At 48.3% G+C, this 7,762-nt stretch overlaps 1 long non-coding RNA gene across 1 annotated transcript; it reads right to left on the bottom strand.

Annotated features, from left to right (window-relative positions):
• Positions 1 to 3,765: 3,765 nt before the first annotated feature.
• LOC128329174 (uncharacterized) lies at positions 3,766 to 7,555 on the bottom strand. Its single transcript, XR_008309551.1, has 2 exons — positions 7,291 to 7,555; positions 3,766 to 3,973 (listed from the first exon to the last, which is right to left on the bottom strand). It is a non-coding gene; the product is annotated as an uncharacterized LOC128329174 (long non-coding RNA).
• Between the last annotated feature and the right edge of the window lie 207 nt (positions 7,556 to 7,762).

A 7,762-nucleotide genomic window follows, 5' to 3' on the forward strand; every position in this document is an offset into this window, starting at 1 on the left:
TGCCCTGTTGTTTGTCCCCAGGACTTGCTGTTCCGACTCATCCGGGGAGATATTACTCAATGCCTTTCACTCTTATACAGTTGGAGCTGTACCTGGGGCAGGCTGTGGCAGGTGCAAAGGTGGCCTGGGTGTGCTTGTTGCTACCTCTCTACACGCATCCTCGAAGCTGCTTCCACCACTCAAACAATATGCTATGGCAGTTTTGATTCAATTTGGCTGCTGCAGTCTGCTGAAAATTAACATCTATCTCTCTCCGATACGGAGGAAGCCTCAGGCTTCCAGTCCCGAGGCAGACGGGCTCCCTCTTATCCGTCTTTCAAAGGACCAAAGCTCAAGTTATGCAGTTCTCTGCTTGAGTCTAATGACCACCCGACTTAATCTCTTCATTCTGAAGGACTCGCTTGAAAATGACTATCTTTCCAGCTTCACTTATCTGGCCGGCTCTGGGATGTGTCTGATTGACTACTTTATCGCTTCAGGGAACCTTCTCCCTCTGGTGGATGGTTTTGAGGTTTTCCCCAAATTTGACAGTGATCATCTCCCCATCTCGCTCCTTCTAAAGCCTTTCATCTATCAGTCCCTTATGGAGAACCATGATCATCCCACCATATCCTTGGCGGGAGGAGCATATTGCCGTGCTAAATGGTCTCCACAACTGGATCCAACACTAAGTGAGCTATTCGCCTCTGACCACCTGCAGCGTATTCAATCATCCTCACTAACTAACGACCCTACTTCTCCACCTTTGGTGTCCTACAATGCCCTCGTCCAGGAATAACAGCCGCTCCTCTCTCGCAAGATCTGTCAGCTACGTGCACAGTGCCAACAGGCCTCCAAGCAGTGGTTGGATAAGGACTGTGCTAAAGCCCCAAAAGCCCATCCCTACACCTATCAAGTCTATAAAGCTAGTTCTGGACAGTTGGCCGTACAGAATCTCCTTCTGCAGAAAAGACAGCACAAACTTCTGCTGCTTCGTAAGAAAAGAGATGCCATGAAAGATGCCTGGATGGGTCTCATTCAGGCCATTAGAGCCAAAGATTCTGCCATGTTCTGGCATCTTTACAAAGCACTCTCCCACTTATGATCCAAATCACCTGGACTGTCATCTTCATCCAGAGAACAGGGAGAACTATTTTCATGACCTATGCAAAGAGCCTGCTGCTGTTTGCAGAAACTCCACCTGTGCCATTGAAGACACTCCAGCGTGGGCACCAGTGTCAACCTCAAAGATTCACAGTCTAGTCACCCAGTTAAGACTGGGGAAGGCTCCAGGCGAGGACCTTATTCCACCAGAGGCCGTTAAAAATAAGCTAGACTGGTGGGCCCCTGTCCTGGCTTCGCACTTCACCAATGTTGACACGAGTGGCCAAATTCCCAAGGACTGGGGGGGCAGTGATCATTGCCTTATATTTAAAAGGGGCAAGAAGGATGATCCTGCCAATTACAGACCCGTCACTTTGCTCAATACCATCAGCAAACCTAATGCGAGACACCTATCCGGGAAGCTTAAAGATGGATTGGAGGAGGAAAATCTTCTTGCTGAGGAACAAGCGGGCTTCAGGGAAGGGCGTTCCACCATCGACCAGTGCCTAGTTCTACAGCACCTTATGGGGAAATACGCTTCCTGCCGGGTGACCTCCCTCTATGCCGCCTTCATCGACCTTAAGGCAGCATTCGACTCCATCTCACGAGTCAAATGAAGGGAGAAGCTGGAAGCCTCCTCCATTGACCGGCGCCTGCTATAACTTCATCGCACCCTGCACGCGAACACATCACTCCAGGTGAGATGTAGCCCCCAAGGCCACCTCACAAGAGCTGAAGGGCATCAAACAAGGATGCATTCTGGCTCCACTCCCCTTCGACTTCTACATTAACTCTATGATGGGCCAGCTTAACAACCCAGATTTCCACCCTCCAAAGCGCGCTGGGAGATACATTGCCATCCTGTTATACGTAGTTGATGCAGCCATCCTCTCAAGGACCCCCCATTGGCCTTAGAAGAAGACTGAGGGCCCTGATGCTGCACTGCAGGGAGAACTGCCTGGAAATCAATGATCACAAAACTAAAATGATGGCCTTTGTCAGGAGGCCCAAGATCCACTCTTGGCACATTGAGGGGCATAAGATTGAGCAAGCTGCACGCTTCCAAGACTTGGGAGTAGTTTTCCATTCTGGTGGCTCTAGGAAAGGCTATAAAGAACACCTGGCTTTAAATGTCCAGAGAAGTGCCTCGGCCATTCTCAAATGCCTGCCGACAAGAGGAGACCATTACGTATCAGCGGCCCTTGAACTGTTCACAGCCCAGTCACTAGCTAGCTGCTCGATGGTGCCCAATTGGGCCCGTTCCCCAACATTGTGGCTCTGGAACTTGTACAATCTAAATTCCTGCAGGCAGCGCTCCAAGTACCGAGATGTGTCTCCAGTGCCACTCTGTTATGCTCAAGTTAGTCACTCAGCGGGCCAGAAACTGGGAAGAAACAAAGCCCTGGTAACAGACAGTCTCTTACTGACTTGGCATGATGAAGTCCTATCCAACTAGCACGAGAAAGCATGTTTCATGTTTAGCATGTGCCAGGCTCTCCTTTTGACCCTGTGGCAGCAGGGCAAGTCAAGGCATGGCGCTAGGGGATAACTCTGAGGGACAAATTACTCTGCCAGTGGTCAGAGGTGTTGTGAACACTTGATACCTCTAAGGCAGACCTGCTCAACTTAGGCCCCCCAGCTGTTTTGGGATGACAACTCTCATAATCCACAGGCACAGTAGCCAATAGACAGGGATTATTGGAGTTGGAAGCCAATATCTGCAGGAGGACCAGAGTTGAGCATCCCTGATCTAAACTCAGCTTACTCTTCCGGGACTTTCTCCCTGCCAAGTAGGAGCAGACCCAGGTTCTTGCTCACCTGAGGAAAGCTATGACAGCCTCACACCCTCCACAGCATTTAAAGGGGCACAGGTTGAGGAGACTGTTTCCTAGTTGGCAGCCTTTTCTCATTACCTTGGCCACCTTTCTGTTGGAAGTGAAGGACTTTGCACAGTCTCTTGTCTCAAAGACAGTGGAGGACAGACTAGTGAGTCAGAGGGCTAGAGGGTCAAGACACTGGTCATCCCTTCTCTACTGCTCTGACACTATCCCTTTGAAATGTAGATTGCTGCTCTTAGGGACTAACTTCCTTCCTTCCTGCTTTGCACTAGAATGGAGTTCTTTAATAAATGGCTTTTATATTGATTTGAAACTATGAACTGGCTCCAAGTTACTTTACTCTCAGCATACACGCATGCCTAACCAAATTCCGCTGTGTTGTGCCTCTGTACACTCTGCTGTAATGAAAAAGGGATTCTCTTACCAGAGAGAATTCCCAACACTTTCAAGACTGGCAACTGGGGGCTGGGCAATGAGAAACTGCTTCCACCAAGCAGTCTCCTCCCCTTAAGCCCGTACACCAAAGCCTTTCACAAGTTACTACCAGAGGCAGTGGTTGGTGGGGTCAGTGGGGGGCCTGCAGCAGAGGCAGCGAATGGTGGGTGAGCAAGTCCTCAGGCGGATCTGCCCCTGCTGCTGCTAGAGTTATGCTGCTAGAGTTATGATTGTCAAGTAACTGAGGGACAGGAGTATTCTTCCTGCCCTAGAGGCACGCACAGTGCACAGGTCTCCCCATTTCAGAGCAGGAACCAGAATGCTCTACAAAACCTCCGAAGCTTCCAAATGTTGTTCGGTATATAAGCAGAACTCCTGCTGCAGAGACCATGGAGGAGAAGAAGAGGTGTGTCTTTCAAAATTATGTTTTTTTAATAATAATAATAATAATAATAATAATAATAATAATAACAATAAAAACAACAACAATAATAGGAATAATAATAATAATTTACAAAAATAACAATGGTCAGGCTTTTCCAGTTCATGTTCCTCCCCGCTCAGTTTCTCTTCTTCCGGTTTCGCTTCCTCCCCCCTCGCTTCCTGCACCCGAACTTCTGAAAATATGAAGTAGATAAAATCATTAAATTAAAATGCACTCAGTAAATTGGGTTTCCCCCAGTGAATCTGGGAGACATTTCTTTGTTGCCATTACAATGGCAAACTAGAAACTGTGGGCTGGTTTTCACAATTGCTTCTCCATAACCTTCAAACCTTGCTTTGTGGTTTGCCAGCACAGCCCAATTCTGGCTCTCACAGATCTTTGACAGGATTGCAGCTACACAGACAAGGTGTCTTGCAGCATTCCCGCTCTAAACCTGGTCTCCTACGGACTGAAATTATTGCAAAACCGTAATTCCTGATAGTGGGCTGGTTTATACAATTCTAATTCGAGTATGAGACGTGCCACGCAATCTTGTGCCTACAAGCAAGATCTGCTCATGAGCAATCTAAGGGTTTGCTGCCCAAGCCGTAGGGCTAGAGGCAGGAACTCTGGCCATGGACAGGAACTGTCTGTGACTTCCACTGCACAATGAGAAGTCAAGACTTCACCAGCCATGGTGCTCTGACTCTCAGCCATGCTCTGAGCAAACTGCATGCTTGATCCAAAAGCTCTTGTCTCCAGCCAACAGCTTTTCTCCTTCAGCTGAAAGATCCACCACTCTCAAGCCTCTGATCCTGGTAATATGCTGCCTCTACAAGCCTTGGATCCTTCCATCCTTTCCCCTTCTTCTCCATTCCCCTCGTCCCTCTACTAATTCCTGATCTCCCCAAACCATGCCAGTCCTCAACCTTCCTTACCCCCCCCCCTTTTTCCATCTCTATCTGAGTTGTATTAGGCTCTAGGAAGATTTAATACACACACATGTGTGTTAGTTAGGAACACTGGGTGAATATTGTTGCTGGTTAGGGTTGAAATACTGTTAGTAATATTGATAGAATGTTCTGCTTTCTGCTCAGTTAGATTGATGTTGTTATTCTTTTATACTCAATAAAGCCCATTGAATCATTTAGGTTTGGTTTGATCTCTTTTCTTCCTTGCGTCCAGATCCTACATGGTCACTATATAAAAGAACTTGGTCACTTGGTGACACTATGAGACAGGCCTCATTTTGTATGCTAGCTAATGAGCATATTCAGTATATAAATCAGGCCTGGACCACAACAGGAGGAAGCAGAACACAGTGCTACAATCCAAAAGGAAAAAGAAAGTGTTGCAGAGCATCTATAAGTGTCAAAAGTTGCATGCCGAGAACGGTTAGTTGCACTAACAGCACTACAGTGGAACAGTGAGGCAAATCAACATTATGCAATAGATGCAGGTACCAGTCACCGCAACTGTTTTGCTTTTTTAATTAAAATCAGCTAGTGAAAAACTATACGTCTGAGCAAAGGGACAAAAAGCAAAGGATCATGATATTTCCCCCCAGCAGTTATTTTTTTCCTCCTTAAATTTGCCCTCTCAAGGCTCCTTTTCCATCCATGTGAGAAAAAAGCAGCCAGAGGTAAAAAACACTCCACCCATTTCTCTGCTGAAACTCGCAACTGCCAGTGGCCATGTGTAATTTGAATCCCAACCAGCCACACCCGAGAGAGTATTACATGTGTCTGTTGTAGAAGGCACATCTTAGCCCTGAGACAGCTTCTACAGCTAATCTGTGGAATGAAGAAGAAAAAAGCCCTCTAGCATGTCACCATCAACTGTTGACTGTCTGGACAAACACAGAAAAAACCCAGTGCAAAAAACTAAATACAGTTTTATAATACATCACTAAAGATGAACCATGAACACTACTTGCATAAGAGTTATGCCTTCTACAAAATAATTCAAAGCAATTTATTTTTGCAAATCCCTATTCCACGAAAGCAGACAGCAAAGCTATTACCCATGAGCTGCTGGAAGGGCAAACCAGCACAGCTAAGGACCTACTCTCTTCCGCACCCCTCCCCTCTAACCCCCTCCAACAACAGAGCACAGAGAAAACCCAGCCAAAGAAAGGAAGATTGGATTTGAGCTGGATGGGGAGAGGGGTTGCCTGCAAAATTTTGTTTACTGAATAAGGAGCACACCTTGGAGTGAAGAGGTGCTTTCACGCAGCAAGCCTACGCTGAAATGAGACTGAAGAGCTCCCTCCGGCTCTTTAGAGCTCGAGGCCACGCCCTTTTGCATGTGAAGTATCACATGATGACATCACATGCAAAGGGGTGTGGCCTCTAAAGAGCTGAAGAGAGCTCTTCAGTCTCATCTCAGGGCAGGCTTGGTGCCTGAAAGCATCTATTTTCCCCCTCTGGAGGAAGAGAAAGGGGAATAGATGCTTTAAGGCAGCAAACGCTCCCTAAAAATAATCGGAAAGTCAGTTCTCTGTGGGGGTAGGGGCGGGGGCGCAGGCTCTCTGCCGGGACTCAGATCTCTCTTGTGCGACTTGCGCGGCTGCGTGAGTGGGGGTGGTAGCAGGCACCCAGCAGGGGGGATTTTCCAAAACAAACAAACCAACCCTGAAAAAAGCACACACACCTGTGATGCTTGAGTGCGGGGCATGGCAAGCACTTGGCGCTCCCCTGCAACTGGCGCCTAGGGCATGTGCCCTGCCTCCCCCACCCAGATTACGTGTCTGCATGGCCCATTCAGTCGGCGAGTGCTTTCTGCACTGGCCCAGTAGGATTCTTCCTTCATCTCCCTGGCAAGCAGGGCAAAGAAGCCCCCAGCTGGGCCAACACAGAATGCACTCTCCAGTTGGATGCGCTACACATGCTGCTCAGCCCCAGAAACGCCTCCAGCATTGGTGTCCTGACACAGGGTGGAAGGGTTATGGCCGGCCGGGGACAGCACAGCCAGGGACAAGCCTGACATCAGAGGAGGAGGCAGCGGCAGTAGCAGTATGTGTGTAGGGAGACCCGGTGCTGGCAGAGGAGACCTCGTTGCGTGGCGGGGGGTCCGGCCTGGCAGCATTGGCAGGAAAAGGGCAGGCACCTGCCTGTCCAGGGTTGCTGCCAGCCATCCTACGCCCCGGACAGAGACTGGGAGTGGGTGAAGTACTGAAAACAACTTTCTCTGGCCCACCTTTAACAAGCAGAGATTCCATTTCTTTTCTGACTATGTCTTAGTGGGAACTGATTCATTTGTGATTGTTTTAAGCCTAAGTATATTGCAATGCATGCAGAGCATCCTATATTAAGTCTGCTCAAAGGGGGAGTGGATGGTTCATGTAGGGTAGAGTCAACTGGTATGAGTAAAAGGTTGTGCAAATTAGCTACCATGAAAAAAATGTATCTGACAATCGTACTTTGTACTAGGCTGTCTTACAGACCAGCTCTAATATGACAAGGTTAATGAAAGGAAGAAGCAGGCCCAGATTACTCTACATTTACTTACCCCATGTAAAGGCAGAGGTGCAGATGGAGGTACGGACTGATGTACGGATGGAAGTGCGGATGGAGGTACAGACCGATGTCCGGATGGAGGTGAGGATGGAGGTGCAGATAGAGGTACAGGTGGAGGTGCAGATGGAGGTATAGACTGATGTACGGATGGAGGTGAGGATGGAGGTGCAGATGGAGGTACAGACTGATATACGGATGGAGGTGTGGATGGAGGTGCAAATGGAGGTATAGACGGAGGTGCAAACAGGGGTGGTGTTGTGGACCTGACAGAATGAAAACAGACATTAAAGAGAATCTGCTGCATCTAGGCCAGCCTGAGCACATTTGCTTACAGCACTACACAAACCAACCACATACACCTTTACTCCAAACAGTCTGCTCTATCAGAGGCAAGGTTGCACCTAGGTAATTTTGGAGCCTGGACCTAAAGGTTTCTGGAGCACCCCACCCTGCAACTTAAGCAT

Source organism: Hemicordylus capensis, chromosome 6 (assembly GCF_027244095.1).
Source record: "Hemicordylus capensis ecotype Gifberg chromosome 6, rHemCap1.1.pri, whole genome shotgun sequence".
Taxonomy (NCBI): Eukaryota; Metazoa; Chordata; class Lepidosauria; order Squamata; family Cordylidae; genus Hemicordylus; species Hemicordylus capensis.